This window comes from Thermobia domestica, chromosome 9, assembly GCF_964235325.1.
Source record: "Thermobia domestica chromosome 9, izTheDome1.hap1.1, whole genome shotgun sequence".
Taxonomy (NCBI): domain Eukaryota; kingdom Metazoa; phylum Arthropoda; class Insecta; order Zygentoma; family Lepismatidae; genus Thermobia; species Thermobia domestica.
This window is the reverse complement of record NC_137462.1, coordinates 105,508,161-105,528,130: the sequence shown is the minus strand read 5'-3', so window position 1 is coordinate 105,528,130 and position 19,970 is coordinate 105,508,161.

Sequence of the window (19,970 nt, the reverse complement as noted above, 5' to 3'; positions counted from 1 at the left end):
ATTGCTTCTATAACAGAAATTCAATTATTGCATTTTACCATCATTAATTTTATTTTGGAACTTTATAATTTTAACATAACTTTCAAAACATTTGATTTCTGGTTTAGAACATCTCTTATTTACAACGAAATAAGACATTATTATTTTATTTACGTATTCAGAACTTAATTTAAAATTATGATATTGTTCATATATTAGCTTCAAATATTTTATTATTAATGTTTTAGATTTGATTTCTTGCATTTAATCTTGGATTAAGTTCAAGATTGTTCGTCCACATGGTCATTGTTGGTGGGCTCCGATTTACCCGACCTCAGTTTCAGGGCTAAACAATCCACATGGGAAGAACCTATCATACAATCAATTTTTTCATTTTTACTACAGTCTTCCGACAACCCAGAAGAGAAGGCCAGACTGATCGCTGCATCGTCCACTGAGGCAGGTGCTTGGCTCAAAGCTTTGCCCTCACGTCCTCTAGACCTTCACCTGAATGATGAATCTTTTAGAATAGCAATTGCGTTAAGACTGGGAGCAGATATTTGCGAACCCCATAAATGCCAAGCGTGCAAAAATCCTGTTGACAAAAAAGGACTACATGGTCTCTCCTGCATAAAAAGCACAGGTAGACATCCTCGACACTCGAGCTGCAACGACATCATTATGAGAGCACTCATCTCCGCAGGTGTACCGGCAATAAGGGAGCCAAATGGCTGTAGTAGAACAGATGGAAAAAGACCAGATGGGATGTCCTTAATTCCTTGGAAGAAAGGTAAAGCCTTAATTTGGGACTTCACATGCACAGACACTTTTGCACCTTCCAACCTTCCTTTCTCTTCAATCCAGGCGGGCAATGCAGCAGGTCGGAAAGAGATAGAGAAAAGAAGAAAATACAACAACCTTATGGAAAAATATCAATTCGTGCCAGTTGCAGTTGAATCCGGTGGCTCGTGGGGAAGGTAAGGCCTAAACTTCATAAAGGAAGTAGGAAAACGCATCACACAGTTATCCGGTGATGAAAGGGCAACCAGCTTCCTAATTCAAAGAATAAGCGGGGCGGTGCAGAGAGGTAATGTAGCTTCAATAATAGAAACCATACCTCCTGGTAAAGCACTGGAGGAGATTTTCTTACTTTAAAAACAAGAGTAATGTGTCCATATTGTTGTATACTAATTATTTGTCAATGTTATTAGGATAGTTTTCAGGCTATAAATTTATTATTTTATTTTCTTTGTTATATGTAATAAAATACCTATAAAATATATTTGAATACTCGTGATTGTATATGATGAACATTTATCACCAAAAGCAAAATTATCACCATAATATTGTTTTAATTTAGTGTTACATTCAAATTTATAATATAGCCGTTTTCTTAATTATTATTATCTTTGTTCTTCTCTTTATCATTATTATCGTAATAAAATATTCCAAATCTTGGATTTTATTTTAATTTGGATACGTTATTTATGCATTAGCAAACCATCATTTAAGCCTGGAAGTATTTTAGTCTTAGATTTTATTTCGAGTCAAATCTAATTTTCATTTTAGTGGTATAAGTTTACTAAATATCAGAAACTACGAAAATAAATTCACTTCTAAATAACTGTAAGTGAAGAATGGAACATGATGTAAAAAATCTGTTATACAATCACGTCTCTGAATTCGTCTTTTGTGCTGGTGACAGCTTTGCTTACATAACTAAAACGCATTACAGAAATCTGGCACAGATATATTTCTTACTTCCTAAATTCCAAAATTGCATCCTCTGGAATCTCTGGAACCCTGACTTGAGGAAAGGTTTTCTCACTTCACGTACCATTACGTCATGTCCATAAGCTTTTAGATTTATCAATCTCAGCAAATATCTTGATATAAAATCTTAGACAACTTTAAAGATGGAGTTCTGTGCTATTTAGAAAATAAACAAATCATGATCTATGTCTCTCGACATCATGAATACGACTTAAGTTCAATATTCTGCGTTTAACATACTTGCATGTCAAACTATAGCAGAGATAGGCTGAAATATTTTATAAGTGAAACAGTATTCGTCCTAGTTCATTTTACCGCCGATAAGTGAGTGATCAATATGGTTTTCAGAGACTAGTAAATTAATGCTAGCCGAACATTACTTTGTGTCTGCAATAATCATTCGCCACCAACCAAGACTATATCAGAATTGGAGGTGAACAATAGTCTATAGCATGGAAATGGAATATTCATCGTCATCGAGATCTATCAGATATGTGCTAGAGAGAGCTGTTTGTGTTAGACTTTGCCTAGTGCATAAGACAATTCACTAACAGACACTTAAATTCACATTTCGAATTAAACTCTATTAAGTTTAATTTAGGAGATTTCATTGTTGTATTTACCGCTGAACACCCTAAATTGAAACTTAGAATTAGTAGAAAATATATTTCAACAATTTTATTTTTAATCTTTTCCATAATATTAAGAGGGTCTTTAGAACATGATAACACTTTTCTAGTACGTCACTGATATAACAAAATATATGATAAAACTTGGTTATAATAACCACATCAGCACCTATAAGTAATCTTGTTTATAGGTTGATGTTAATTAGCATTGAAAACAAAAAAATTGATTAAGGGGTCTGCGAGGCCCTTAAAGTACAAATTCGGATGAAAAAGTGAAAGTTATTCTCAGAGTTAAATAACTCAAATATTTTTGCTTAGCTTAAAATTTACTCATCAAAAGTCTCCTTCAGCATTCAGTGAGTTTTACCTGCAGTCTTCTTCAGCTTGAAACAAAACTTAATTTGAAAATTATCAGACACAGTACAGTGCAGCTGAGCTGAGTTGAGCTGACTTTGAGTTTAATATCCCTTTCAGCAGCAAGGCTATATGAGACGGGAGCTACTGATTAATGTGGAAGCCGAACCACGTGAGCTCCCGCCGGGAATTGAACCCGGAGCCCCCACCCCAAAGGCGCGTGACCGTACAATGCAGTATAATAAAGTAAGAATCGCGTTGTAAGACCCCAGTGAAACTTCGAACACTGCAAGTTGAAATACACACCGCCAAGAACAAGGAATGGTAGTATGTACTGGTACTGGTTTGAGAGAATATTTAGATTCTCGGAATAGCACCTAGGATTTCGAAGTTATTGGTAAATTAGAACCTAGTTATAGAGAAGTAGTTTTGCTTTCGGCCACACAATAACCAATGGATCGAATCAGAGCCAACAAAGGACACGTGCCTTTTCTACTAATTACAACTTTAAGATGTTGTGGAGGGAAAATGAAGATATGCAGTTGATTTTGAGTTACCTATGTTACACAGACATGGATCTATTTTTTGTGGCTAAAATCTCTGTTTGTTCAAAGTTGTCCCAAACTGGCCTGAGATAGATCAAAGGCATTACGTAAGAGAATCAGAAGTCTTACTCCTTGTTTGGAATATTTTTTCAGACGAAAGAGATGAAGGAATTGCAACAATCATCATGGCTATTCCTCAACAGCACTATGAAATATATGATGATATATCTGTTAGCACTTTTGGAAACAAAATCTGAAATACCGTAACCAATGTTTCTAATTCGCAATCTATTCAGTCACCGAATCTGATAAATATTTCAACCAGCTATTAAGACTTAGAGACTGACATATATTACAGAATGGCAAGATTGTTGGATTAGAACTTAACGTCCCTTTCAGCAGCGAGGCTATGAGACGTGAACCTACGGGCTAATGAAGGATCCGAACAACATGAGTTCCCACCGGGACGTATTATAGAAGTACATAAGCATAGTTGCATGTTAGTGGTATAAAATCAGGGGCAAACCTACGAGGGAGGTCCACTTTGAATCTGGACCTCCCCTTCACACTTCGTAACTCAATACATACTTGTACGCATTCTTAATAAAAGTATATTTGGTAAGCAGAGAAATTACTGACTTAGTATGAATATTTAAGCTTACACTTCTTCTGGGCACTTTCATGTCGTATAAAAAAGCTAGTTCTCTTATATTTCTGAGAATATAGGTGGAGGAATGTATTAATGTCTTAACAGTTATTGTTTCTTTCGCGTGCAGAATAACACCGGTTCAATATTACATGAACATAGTGTCCTGTTCATGGACCCTCTTCATCGAATTTGGACCCCTCCTAACAAAAATTTCTGGGGGCGCACCTGTATAAAATACATACTGAGCGATGAGAAATGCTAATATTTGTTGTAGATGTTCTTTATTTTATTCCATTTTTACTCAAGGAATCATGGAAAATAGAAACATTAATATTTTTTGAAGAGCACTGGTTTTCGGGGATGTACAAATTTGCATACGATTAGAGAACGAGTCCAAATAACAAGAAGGGCTATTATTGGAATAAATTTCGGAGTAAACAAATATCTAATCAACTTGTTTGCATTCATTTCATGAAAATACTTTCATGGCCTCAATTTCAGGTCTATATTATATATAATGCCTGAATGGAAAACCACTTAGGTAGATTTCGATTTGGAGGGAAGTTTGTTTTAGAAAATCTTGACGAAACTGGTTTGTTGGCGACGAGTTAAGCCTCTTTTTCTTACTGACACACAATCATAGTCAAAGTCTTGCGAATAAAATCAGAAAAATAAGCACATTGCTGAACAAGACTGCACTTATTTAATATAAAAACACATTTACACACAACGTTTCGATCTTCTAGTCAAGATCCTCATCTGACTAATGAGGATCTTGGCTATAAGATCGAAACGTTGTGTGTAAATGTGTTTTTATATTAAATAAGTGCAGTCTTGTTCAGCAGTGTGTTTATTTTTCTGTTTTTCTTAAGAAAAGAAAATATATTGTACTAAATGTAGTATTTTCGAATGCGAGAAAAAAAAGATAATTAGTTAGGTCACTTTCGTTTCACGAACTATCGTGATCTTTCAGATATCATTAGTGCATATAAATTCCATATATTTGAAATTGTGCCACAAAAGCTTTAAAGATGTCCTTGACTTACGTATTAATTTCATGAAGAAAGAAAGAAACGCCATGAAGTATACTAATGTAGGCAGCAAAAAATGGATCAATGGCGTTCCTCAGACAGACAAAGAGTGAGGCTATTGCGTCATAAAAGGGAACGATAAAGAATGGAAAAAGACTTTCACGCAATTGATTACATAATAATTGGACTTCTTGCCTCTGTCAAAAAGATTCCATATAATAATGATAATAATAGCAATAATAACAAAAAATGAGTAGAAAGAGGGAAAAGGAAGGAAAAGATGATGAAGTTCTTCTTTCTATTCCTTGTCCTTTCTTCATCATGAAAGAGAGAAAGCGCGCACGAGGAAGAGAGACAGAGAGACAGAACAATTTAATTGAATGAATATGAGAATTTTAATTAGAGCAAAGACGAGATTCATTTTCTTGAAGGCCAAAAATTGTTCTCAGTCATTCTTAAGAAAAGAAAGGAAAATCTCTGTTCGCCAATGCGTGTAACAGTTCTTTCTTTGTCGTCTTCAGAGAACAACTTTTCGTCTTTTTTTTTCCTTTACTTCACTTTCACTTTACTGACATTTCGATATGTCATTTTCTTTTCTTCTTCTTCATTATCATCATCATCTTCTTCTTCTTCTTCTTCTTCTTCTTAATAAGTAATTAATACTTGTTCTGATTTAAGCTACAGTCTAGCTTACTGAACGGGTTTATCGTTGCAGAAACAAAAAGGTTCGGTCTTTCAAAATTCTAGTTATCTGTGCAAAGATAATTCAATGTTACAGTTATCTAATCTTCCGAAGATCCTGGTTTGTCGTTTTATGGAGCATTCCAAAGCTGTGATAAAAGGAAGTCGATGGAACTAATTCCAAATATTTGGAGGGAACTCAAGCATCGTTCAACTGATTGTTGTTATTTTTGATTAACTGCGTAAGACTCCTACAAAATCAAGACTGCATTTCAGTAGGAGGTAGAATGATTAGGCGTATACAGTTTGCAGATGATATGGCACTTGTTGCGGTATCTGAAGTGAAAATCAATAAGATGTTAGAGAATTTGAGAAAGGACTTAAGGAATATAGGATGAAAATAAATATTAAAAAGACAAAAGTAAAGGTGAGTATTATTAGTATTAGTGATGTATTATTAGTAATATACCTGAGTATTATTATTAGTGATAGTATGAAGTGCGAACGTGAAATAAAAGCAAGGATACGCATAGCGAAAGAAACTTTTATAGGAGGAAGAAAATAATATTTTGTATGACCTTGAATAAAGAGTTGAGAAAAAGTCTGAAACCATACTTATATTACGCTAATTTCGGTATCTTAGTATTTTCAATTAAATTATATATAACCTGAGATTCGAAAATTAGCGTACGTATGGGTGGGAGAGGAGAACACATCGATCGGTTCCCCCGATATTAATTTTAGTGGTTTCGTAATTCCACACTGAAATATAGAAAGGATACGTAATCTATTATCGCTACTAACAAGCAATGCTATCAAAATAAATCTCTGAATAGTAGTAGTAGGATTTGAGTTCATAAAATAATACTCTTACAACCGATCTCCTTTAGAAATTCAAACAGTATATTCAAACTTTCAAGAACCCAATAATCGACATATATTTAACAATTCAACAATCAGTATTTCATTATGGTATTCGTAATAGTGGAAAGAGAATTTCAATAGATTCAATCTTAGACTATTATCCAATTAGCAGCGTAACTTATTTGCCTCAGTACCAGCTAACTTGTTCTAATTAGTCACGCCGATTGGTAATAATGCAGGAATCTAATTCAATTTAGAAAAAAGGTAGAAAAGTTATAGGCAAAGTGCCTAAAACTAACAAAATGGCAAAGGGCCCTTTAAATGTAAGAATAATATAATGAAGGAAGGAAAAGCATGAAACTTACGTACCTCGCTGCCTTATTAAGCCAATCCGTGCTATCAAATAGAACAAATAGCCGACATGAGGTTACAGCACTCCACTTTAAACTTAATGATTATATTCGAATTTTAAACTTTAACAGAATTATACTTCGCATATCACTCGTAGATTATGTATATAGAATAACTTTTGATACAAGAACTCGATCACAAATTATGATAATAGTAGCGAAACAACCATTATACTTCCTCCCTCGGACGTTCCAGCACAACTATGGCCACCTATAGAGATAGCTCATCCGTCGTGCACTACGTCCCACCAGAGGGCATAACCAACAAAAACAAAAGAATAGGCAAAAACGAAAAAGCTTTTTCGGTACAAATATAATATAATATAAATTATTCCTAGAGACACCTTTTCTATAAATATTTAATAACCAGTGACATAAAATCCATAAAATCTATGGATTATATGTTACACCCTCGCCCCGGCCCACTCGCAAGCAAAAAAAGAAAACTTTTTTGAAAGCGAGCGAATCGAGAAATAAAGAGAATTACAGATAAGGACATATTGTGGACGATATTAGAAAAATGTTAGTATAGGAACAAAAGAACAAACACTCATCCAAACAATCATAAAAAAAATCCCCCATATATCAACCATACAAAATCACTCATACTAGGAAAAGTTTAGAAAAAGAGAAAATAAATTATCAATCCACATACGTCCATCCGAATTCACCGTGGATCCAACTAGTAAAACTATTTGCAAAAGTTTCAGAAAGCATTAATTATCATTATAACCAAACACTAAATAGAATCGTAACATCCAAATAATATGTTAATAATTAGTACATTCATATGAAAAATGTAATTTTCCAATATATCCTTATTCCTTTTTAAGAGCAAAATAAATTCTGATGTAGGTATAATCTCCAAACAGATTCTAATAACATAACACAATACCTGACGAAAATAACATGCATACAAATGCATGTATCCGACCTTCAAATTTCATTTCATATCCTCCTTCCAGCAATCCATAAGCATACCAAGAAATCATGGGTTCCCATTATGTTTGTAACAAATTGAGACGAAATACAAAACAAGAAGCCGAACAATCATGACTAGATTAGCAGGTGGCCACCCTACATAAATAGAAAAAAGACAAACAGTACGAAAACACCAAAAACAATTTACATACATATAAATATAATTATTTACAATTTACTGAAAATTTCAATATTACTCTCATATCATTACTCACAGGTCTCTCTATGTTAGGAACAGTACAGTACGAAAAATTCACGGAATCTCCTCTCACGAAATCTCTTTACTAACGCCACATGCGTTCTTCTCACATCTCTCGGATTTTCTACATTCCGAACGAGTAATGTGTTGTTCGTCAACAGCTTAACGATCTCGAACGGTTCAGACCATCTCATAGATAATCCTTTATTAATCTTATCTGTCAATGAAGATTTCAGTTGGGATTTTAAAAGAACTTTCTGCCCCACCTGATAATCAGTGGGGACCCTATTTTGGTCATATAACCGTTTACGACGTTGCCACGCTCTCTCCATATTTTGAATAGCACATTGCAACGTATCGCGATCTGGTTTATTCTGAAATAAAATATCGATCCTCCACTTCACGTCTAACGGATCATTGACGTTATAATTATATTTCATCTCCATGGGAGAAACACGTGTCTCCTCGTGGATAGAATTATTCAAAGAGAATTCTATCTCTCCCAACATCTTATCCCAATGTTCCTGTTTATCATGAACATATGTTTTCAAAATATCTTTAATTACTCTTATCGGACGTTCCGCTGAATTTGCCGCTGGAAAATAAGGTGATACCCGACAATCTCTAATCCCCAATCCCGCAAGAAAATCACGAAAAATCTGTGATGTAAAAATTGACGCGTTGTCATGGGAAAGAATATGTATATAACCGTGTCGGTTCATCAATTTACGTAATATCCTAATAACAAGAGAACTTTTCAATTCCCTGAGAGGCTCTAACATTAAAAATTTACTGCATCTATCAACAATTATCAATATGTATCGCCCAGCCCTACTTCTTGGTAGGGGACCTAGGGTATCAATGTCCCAATGGGAATTAATAATTTTGCTTACTTCAGAGATTAACTCTCCCCGCGGGGTAACATTACTCGCTTTCGCGCGTTGGCATAATTCACACGAAGTAATATAATCATGAACGTCCGTAAAAATCCGATCCCACGTGTATCTCATGGAGATTCTATTGATTGATTTATAAACCCCTAGGTGTGACCCCAATAGTGGGTCATTATGGTACAAATCCATAATCATAGGCCTAAGAGCGTTCGGAACATATATCTTAAACGGACGAATATGAGCCTTGGTTTTCTTGCAAAGAATCCCATTAACTAACTTGAACGATTTAACTTCCTTACCTTGCTGCAATTGTTCAATAATCTGTAAACATTCAGGGTCCCGCAACTGATGTTCCTTTATGGAAATAGAAGAATTGGGATTATTCCAGAAATTTATATTTTACAAATTTTTCTTAATTTCTTCCTCACCTAAAGTGGTATCATAAATATCGAAATTAAAAGGATCATAAATCCGTGAAATCAAGTCTGCACCGATATTTTGGACTGATGACAAATGTTTAACATCAAAATTAAAGCATGCTAACCTATACAATAAGCTGCCATACTTTTTCATCCGCCTTACATTACTCAAGGCGTACGTCAATGCTTGGTTATCTATCAAAAGATCAAATCGATTACGTAAATACAATTTATATCGTTCAAGAGTTTCTACCACTGCCTGCAACTCAAGATGATACACACTCTTATGAAAGTCCGCTGGCTTAAGAGTTCGCGAATAGAAACTCACAGGCCTAATATTCCCGGCGCTATCCATTTGTTCGACGACCCCGCTAAGGGCCCGGGTGCTTGCATCCGTCCGCACTATGAACTTCCGGTCTAATTCTGGTAACTTTAAAACAATCTGAGTTTCAAACAACTCCTTTATTTTGTCTAAAGCGGCCTGCTGCTCTGATTTCCAAGCAAATTTTGTCCGTATACTGCGCAACTTATGTATAGGATACATGATTTCATTAAATCCTTCAACAAACTTCCCATAAAACTGGAGAAATGCTGCCAAAGATATTAAAGCTTTTCGATTTTTTGGTGGGGGTAAATTTCGTATAACATCAATTCTTTTAGGGTCCATTTCCAAGTTTCCATTTGAAATCACAAATCCTAAATAATTTATCTTAGTTTGAAACAATAGACTTTTAGCTGGTGATATTGTAATCCCATTATTACGAAAAATAGTAAGTACCTTCTCTAGCAAGACTTTATGTTGTTCTACATTTTTATTAAAAATAATTATATCATCACAGTAATATTCAATTCCTTCATCCTTCAACTCATACAATAACTTATTAAGTACTTCCATTAAAGCATAACTACCCATTGTTAATCCAAAAGGTAACTTTCGGTACATATAACTACCGCGATGAGTTACAAAAGAAGTATATTTTTTGGAACGTTCTGACAATAATAATTGTGAATACGCTGAAGACATATCGACCACGGAAAACACTTTTCCTTTGCTCAAAGCCGAAAGAACGTCCTCCATAATGGGAGAAGGCTGAGAAACAATATTTAACCTTTTATTCAACTTAGAGTAATCGATCACAAGTCTCTTATTTCCCGTCTTTTTATCCACCAAGAAGGCAGGAAATGCCCATGGACTCGTTGATTTTTCTATTATGTTATCTTTTAATAAATTATCCAAAATCTTATCAAGCTCTTTCTGGTCTTGGCGGGGCAAAGGATAAGGTTTTAACCGTATTGGTGATTCATCGTTTACATGAATATCTAAGGTATAGTTATGTACTGTGCCTACCTTTTCAGTAAAAACATCGGAGTACGAAGCATATAACTGCTCTACATAACGTTGAAGCTCTCCCTCCGGATTATCCAATTGAGGATCTACAGCAGGTGGCTCTCTTTTTGTGGAGGCCTGGGTACCATCAGTAGACGAAAACGACTCTTCAGTTACTATCCTCTGAAAACTGGACTGCTGGCTCGATCCTGCGACCGGGGACCGACTCGCCGAACTCGTACTATCAACCGAGGCATGAACCACTGGACCATCGTTTCTCAGCATCACACCACGGGTTCCTATTGCTCCCTGGAATCCATTAGTGACCTCCCTCTGGAGCCGCCTTTTCGGATTAGACGTGGGCCAAAACAACTCGATCCTCCCCCTCCGGTTCCGCTGGACTGGTCCACTAACAAAAGACTTAGAAGACTCATTAATGCTTGAACTTGATGGTATGTAACGTTTATAAAATATAGGGGCACGCACTTGTCCACCCTTCAATATCACTACGTCGTTCACCGTATCGATGACCATATGATTAGCTTTAACGGCATCAATACCTAATATAAATTTTGGAGACAAACAAGGGCGAATGAAAAATTTAATATTCATAGTAACAGAGTCAATCCGGATAGGTATTTCAACAGACTCATTAATAGTCACTGTTCTCCCGTCTATTCCCGAACCAACAAAACTTTCATTTTTCCTTTTTATTTGTTTATTATTCTCCAACAATTTTACTAATGCATTGTCGATCAAACTAACTGTCGAACAAGTATCAATTGCACCTTCAACATGGTTTTCATATATAATTGCTTTAACAAACACTGCAAGGGGACGATGCACCATTTTATCATTAAATGTCCGCACACTTCCTTTCTTAAAATTACTGATGTTATTGTAAGTTCTTTTCTCTTGACCAATACCTTTATTATGAATAGGTTGCAGTCTATGGGGACAATTTACTAGTTTATGGTTTCCGTGACAAAGATGACACTTAATTCGCACTTGTTGAGGGCTTTCTAGAAGCTTACGTTCATACGTTAACACAGATTGTTGCTGCAAATTATAAGTTTGTAACCTATCTTTTAGTTCCTCAAGACTTCCTGGTTCAGAATACCGGAAAAGTTCATAACGTAATCGGGGATTCATACCTCCCAATATGTAATACAATATGGGAATTGAATCATATTCACCAAATAATATATAATAACAGTCAGACACGTGATCAAAATATTCCATTATATTTTCATCCCTGTCTTGCAAGCGTTCTAAAAAATGCTGTTTTATTACACGTAATCCGGTTTCTGAAATTAAAGCTTCTCGTATACGAGTTGTAACCCCATGCCACTCACAATTATTAGTAACGCACTCTAAAAGAATTTGTTTTAAAGCGCCTCCTGTTCTAGAAAGTGAAGCAATTAATACGATGTCAAAAGAATACAACATTGTCTTTACAATTTGATATAAACCTAGCAGCCACTCGAATAATAACACTTCATTGTGTCCATCACAAAAGGGCAAATTCGCAATCATTCGTTCAAAAGGTATTATGGCTATTGAGTTCATTAGTTTATCAGATTTAAAAGGAATAGCAACAGATTTGTTTTGAAAACCATGCCCTAAAGAAAAGTTTTTATATTGTTCAGTAGGTTGATAGCCTCGAGGCAATGAGTGAGATAAAGAAAAACCTGTTTGAAGGTCGCGAGCCTTGGCCTGCAGGTGTGGCATACTCGATTCACTATGACGGTTGATAACTACAGGATTTAAAATCCTTTCCCTCATCTTATCATTTCCACTTTTATAAACAATTTCACACAGTTTTGGTTTTGATAAATCCATTGGGAATTCTAACGTTATAGACTCGGTGTTCTGGGTAATCAGTTCAAGGTCCTTATCACTATCGGAGAAAGGAACACTCCGGTCACCTCTAATAGGTCCGGCGACATTCATAAGACTAATCTCGTCGTCTACTATTATATGTTTTTGTTTACCACCAGTTTTTTCATCTTTAGACTGATTCATGTTATGTTCAAATAAGGAAATAAACTCCGATTTAACAAGGATAGCACAGTCCATGTAATATACCAACGGATAAGCTTTTACAAATGAGAAAATCCAAAAGCAACACTTGGATCGAACCCGTGTCCTCTAGTGTCAATCTCACACCCCGTATACTTTACTCTTTCATTGCGAGCAATACTGAAATTCTTATACACCATAAATTATGCAATACTGAACTTCTTTTATATATCTACGAGTGATATTGCACGATTACCACCCCTTCCATATACAGAAAATTAATATAGTTGTGCTGGAATAATGTGAAACCATACTTATATTACGCTAATTTCGGTATCTTAGTATTTTCAATTAAATTATATATAACCTGAGATTCGAAAATTAGCGTACGTATGGGTGGGAGAGGAGAACACATCGATCGGTTCCCCCGATATTAATTTTAGTGGTTTCGTAATTCCACGCTGAAATATAGAAAGGATACGTAATCTATTATCGCTACTAACAAGCAATGCTATCAAAATAAATCTCTGAATAGTAGTAGTAGGATTTGAGTTCATAAAATAATACTCTTACAACCGATCTCCTTTAGAAATTCAAACAGTATATTCAAACTTTCAAGAACCCAATAATCAACATATATTTAACAATTCAACAATCAGTATTTCATTATGGTATTCGTAATAGTGGAAAGAGAATTTCAATAGATTCAATCTTAGACTATTATCCAATTAGCAGCGTAACTTATTTGCCTCAGTACCAGCTAACTTGTTCTAATTAGTCACGCCGATTGGTAATAATGCAGGAATCTAATTCAATTTAGAAAAAAGTTAGAAAAGTTATAGGCAAAGTGCCTAAAACTAACAAAATGGCAAAGGGCCCTTTAAATGTAAGAATAATATAATGAAGGAAGGAAAAGCATGAAACTTACGTACCTCGCTGCCTTATTAAGCCAATCCGTGCTATCAAATAGAACAAATAGCCGACATGAGGTTACAGCACTCCACTTTAAACTTAATGGTTATATTCGAATTTTAAACTTTAACAGAATTATACTTCGCATATCACTCGTAGATTATGTATATAGAATAACTTTTGATACAAGAACTCGATCACAAATTATGATAATAGTAGCGAAACAACCATTATACTTCCTCCCTCGGACGTTCCAGCACAACTATGGCCACCTATAGAGATAGCTCATCCGTCGTGCACTACGTCCCACCAGAGGGCATAACCAACAAAAACAAAAGAATAGGCAAAAACGAAAAAAGCTTTTTCGGTACAAATATAATATAATATAAATTATTCCTAGAGACACCTTTTCTATAAATATTTAATAACCAGTGACATAAAATCCATAAAATCTATGGATTATATGTTACAAGTCCCATAAAATGTTTCGTGTGGAGTGTTGTACTGTATGGGTCAGAAAGATGGACATTACGCAAAACTGATGAAAAATTATTGGAAGCTTTCGAAATGTGGAGGGGGGGAAGAATGGAGAAAATTAGTTAGGTCGAGCGAAAAACGAATGAGAGGGTCTTAGGAATGGTGAGTTAAAAAACTACAATCTTAGACCTTATTAGGGAAAGGAAGAGAAATTAGTTGGGACCGTAGCTAAGAAGAAACTCTATCATGAGAAACGTCCTAGAGGGTATGATGGCAAGAAAGAGAGAGAGGGGGAAGCGAAGGAGACTACAATTAATGGACGATATCAAAAATAGAAAAATCGTACGTGAAGAGCAACATGCTACGGAAGACCGTGGAACATGGAAGCTTCTCAGTTGCTTCAAGTGACCTCCCAATAATAACAGATTACCTATGATGACGATGATGATGATAATTAAAGAAGTCATATCTAAAATAAAATGGTGAATATTGTTCAAGACCTGTACCATTTACGGTTTTCAGCCGTATAAGGATTTCTTGGAATGGAAGATAATATTCTATGAATGGAATAGAAAGAAAATGTAGTAAATGTTTAACGTCATTAAGAATACAGTAATTCGAAAATAGGAAAACAATCTGATCAGACACTATTTGAAATGACATTTTACTTTGGAAAATCATCTTTCAAAGGTTCTGAAGACATTGACAATATTCTATTATCTCGTGCTACTAGTTTACCAGTTTCAAAGAATCAATCTACATAACCAAAAGAAAATGTATTCATTTACAAAATCAGTTACCTTCTCGTGTGTTGGAACAGACATGGTTTTAGATTTTGGAGCAAGTAATATTTCTACTTTTTGATACGTTCAGTATGTTTGAGCATTATTTTCCTCGCGGGGCTTCTGATTGCATTGTTAGTTTGGTATAAAGGTCATATAATAGGACAACCAATCGATACAGTTAGTTATTTGAATTTTCCAATTAAAGAACTAACTGTTCTAATTGCGATCGCTCTTCATATTAACGTTTTGTCGTTAATAAAGAAACCCTGTTTCAATTACTAAATTAGCTTTACTTCCTGTACCTGAATATGCTGTAACGAGTTGCTCATATTAGTTGCTCAAATAATAGTAGCTTTAGATTCCATTTTGTTCTGTCTTTTAATTGAACGTGGTATTTCGAATAATCCTTTTCCCACTATTATAAAAGTAACCAAAGAAGTTCTGTCGCTTTTTGTGGAGGTCTGTGTTCCATTGGCTCTTACACCGTGAGTTGAATGCGAATGGAGATAAGGCGAAGGTCAGTTGTTGGTGTGAGTATATCCAACATAATACCTGGTTGTGGCAGTTCAGTTACACCGTGAACTTGCGTAAGGACAGAGTGAACATGAGACCCCCACAGAGGGGAACTTCGAGGAAAATTTAAAACATATGAACCATATTTCAGTTTCAGTTGATTTCATATGGTATGGTGACCCGTACAATATTCTTACAGAATTTGGAATACGGAGAAAGCTAATCAGATTAATTAAGATATGTTTAAATGAATCCCAAGGTAAAGTCCGGGTAGGAAACTTTTTGTTCCCGAGCTTTCAAGTCGAGAATGGCCTGAAACAAGGAGATGCGTTGTCGCCGTTATTATTCAACTTTGAGCTGGAATACGCTATAAGGGAAATCAAAGATAGCAGCCAGGACCTAGAGATGAACGGTGTTCACCAGGTTATGGCGTATGCTGATAATGTAGATTTAATAGGGATGATAGAAGAACAATACAAATAAATACAGAGATCTTATTAAAAACTTGCAAGGACATGGATTTAGAAGTAAATGCAGAGAAAACTAAATACATGGAAGGGTATCGGGACCGTAATACGGCAAATTATGGATGCGTTAAAATATTAAATTATACTTTTGATAAAGTGGATACTTTCAAATATCTAGGATCAATATTAACCGACGAAAATCATTCACGAAGAAACTAAATGTCGACTAAAAGCAGGGAATTCGTGTTATCATTCAGTTCAAAACATGTCGTCGTCGCGAATTCTGTTGAGGAATTTGAAGCTTGAAATACATAAAACGATAATCATGCCTGTTGTTCTGTGTGATTACGAAACATGGTCGCTTACTCTGAGGAAAGAGCATAGACTGAAAGTATTTGAGAACAACAACCTGAAACCAATATTGGGACCCAAGAGGAACGGGAATGGGGAATGCCGGAAACTTCATACCGAGGAAATACATAATTTATACGGTTTACCAAACATGTTAGGGTCATCAAGTCTAGGAGGCTTAGGTGGGCAAGCCATGTAGCTAGGATGGAAGAAAGTAGAGGCGCTTTCAAAGTCTTGACTGGAAGACCAATCGGAAAATGACTATTAGGAAGATATAGGTGCAGATGAGAGAACAATATTAAGGTGGATCTTGCGAAAATAATAATACAAAGCAGAAACTGGATTTAGTGGACTAAGGATAAAAGATAGTGGAGAGCATTTGTGAACGTGGCATTGAACCTCCGGGATCCATAGCCTATGGAGATATATATATATATATAATGGTTGACATTTTTAAGGACTTTGTTTCTTCAGAAACTCTTTGTTATATTTATTCTGTCTGTCCGTGTATCTATCCAAGAGACACAAGATCTTTAGAACTACTTGATAAATCGCCACCAACTTTAGCTAGAATATAGAGAGGATCAAAGGTTAGGATTCGAGTTTATTGACGGAGACGATTTATCTAATGGATTCTAAGATATGGACAATTAAAAATAGGATCCCTATGTATTCAAATAATTTTGAATATCATCCTTTGTTGATAGACTACCCGCAATACTGCTGAGATTAACGGTTTAATATAACGCTCAGAATACAAAATAAACTAATCTGTCTGTGGAGTACAAAACTAAAATAAAATTAAATAACTTTCTACTATCTAATCAACCCAATGTAAAAACTTTAAAATTATATTTTCGAACAGTGATTTATAGTACTGAAGTTTCATAGTGCAATATGAATGATGAAGAGTAAATGCAAAATTCAAATTTCAATTTTTGAAGTTGTTAAACGAATCAAACTTCTTCGTGTGGTGTTCACGCTTGACATTGTTACCTGTTGATCGTTAAACGATAATAACATTGTAGTATCATATTTACTAAAACATATGTATCAATTTTGTAACAGTAAGGTTTTTATTTCAACACATTGCAATGTAAACAATTCTTTTTGGAAGCTTACCAACATTTACGCATACAGTAATTGTCACACTATACAACTTGTTTTCTACCTTTTCTGGGGTTTTTAGAGAAACAATACGGTAATAGGAAGTATCAGCCGCTTCGAGATTACCGTTTGCTGCTTGGCTAATAGCCCGCTGGTCAACTTTTCGCAAACTGTTGTCGTTGTCATTGGACACTTGGTGCGGTTGCACATTTGGGAAATTGTGTGCACAACACAGACCGGTCGGTGGGTTTCCGCAACGAGAATTCTCCAACCAGCTTTATTAGGACAAACAAAATTCTCTCGGTTTTAAAGGCCCTGTCTGTGTACCATGGGATCAACAAAAGGGAGTGGAAATACGATAACACAATAGCCACGGCACAATACCTTGTTGCTTGGTTTTAGAAAATGTTCCTTTGAAAATAAAACAATGTTCTGTATTTTGTATGGAGTTCATTAAGTGCATTAGACATAAAAACCTTTTCCTTTTATTACGCGTTTACTCTCTTAATTAACCCATTATCCATATGTAAAATGGCAATAAATTAATTACACATATCCACAATAAAGCTACGATAAAAACAAGTACAATAAACAAACCAGTTATGGAAGAATGCATTTTGCTAAATCCTTATTCGTACAGTATTGATTTTATTTGAAACTGCAGTACAACATTGCAGTAGATTAGCATTTCAAAATAGCAGTATTTATAAGTACTGATTTCCATATAATAACATGTACAGATGAAACAAGATATTTTTAAATTTTTACTTATAAAGTGAAAATGAAAATAATTTTCTATTGTAATTTTAGGAATATATTTGATATGAGTGATAACATTATTATACAACTTTCTAATTAAATATCTCACTGTAAGTTGTTGTTGAGATGTATGATAGATAGCGAGATGTTTATTTCCGTGTTTTCTTTAAGTTTTAAGTGTGTTCCTACGTTAATGTGTAATTAGCTCTTGACATCATAAACTTTATTTAAAACTAGTCTTGTCTTTGTTCCAAACCAGTTTCTTATCATTGAAGGTGGAAACAAGTTATATATATATATATAACAGATGAACAGATGTAGAAGGAAAATCAAGAAATAAAGATAAAAGAGCTAGCTGCACTGAAATTGCAAACTGATATATTGAGATTGAAGCTCGATAACGCATTTTATAATAAGAATCACCATCTTTCTTCTTGAGGCGTATTTACTTTATTTATTTATTTATTTATCAACACAACAGACATTACTGCCCAATTACAGTGTCTACATATGAACTTAAATACATAATGTGAGAATATAATGTAAAACTTGAATATAAAAATTAAATTATAATGAACCTGGTGCTTTTACAAAACACTCAATATTAGGTTTTTGAATTACTTTTCTGAACAATGAAATATATCTACATCTTGATAATCCTTTATGATTTTGTTGTATGGAGCACAAATTCTTCATGTAGATGTCATATTCAGTGCATTTGTATCTGCCTTCCTGCACTAGAATAGTCCACTATTTCCTCGCGTGTTTTGAGGGATGGAACCTGGATTATTAGTTTTTTCAATTATGTCTATACAGTCTATTTTGTTGTGCAAAAGTCTGTGTAAGAAAAGGAGGGCGTTCAACGTCCATCTTTGTTCAAGTGTCTGAAGTGTAAAGTTATCAAGTAAATTATCATATGATTCGTATATTGGGTAAAGTCCTGTTCTCTTGTATGTGTTACAAACTTATGAATTTGCTTTGTATCTGTTCTACTTTTTGACTGAGTGTTTTCACAGAAGTGTTCCAAGTAAGTGAGGCATATTCAAGTTTTGATCTTATGTAAGATAAATAGAGCATTTTAAATGGGTTACCATTTGTAAATTCTTTGGTCGTTCTGATAATAAACCCAAGATCTCTATATGCATCCTTGGTAATATTTGTCATATGATGCGAAAAAGTTAATTTTTTGTCAAACATCACACCTAAATCTTTAATTGTATCTTTTTTTTCTAATTTTATTCCATTGATCGAATAACTAAAATCACGTTTTTTCACGTCTATTATATTTCATGGTTTTACACTTGTTAATATTTACTTCAAGTCTAGTGGTAGTACAGCATTTTAATATATTAGTCAGATCCTGTTGTAAGAGTAGACAGTCATCTATAGATATCACATTTACGAATATTTTTAAATCATCTGCAAGAAGTAATTTATGAGAGTTATGGATATAAAGTAGCAGATCATTAATGAATAATAAAAATAAAAGAGATCCAGGATTAGATCCTTGGGGAACTCCGGAATCTACATGAAAGCTTTTAGTTTTAAATTCTTTATACAGAACGGATTGTCTACGTTTACTCAAGTAAGAATTGAAAAAATTATCATAGGGGGACTAAAATTGAAAGAAGCAAGTTTCTGAATTAGTATGTCATGATCCACAGTATCAAATGCCATTTTAAAATCCGTATATATTACATCTACCTGTCCATTATTATCCAAGGATGAAGTTATGAAATCTGAACTGATGGTGAGATTAGTTGTTGAGGATCTCTTTTGCAGGGAACCATGTTGATATATTGAAATTGAAGATTTAACATGATGCATGACCTGATCATAAATG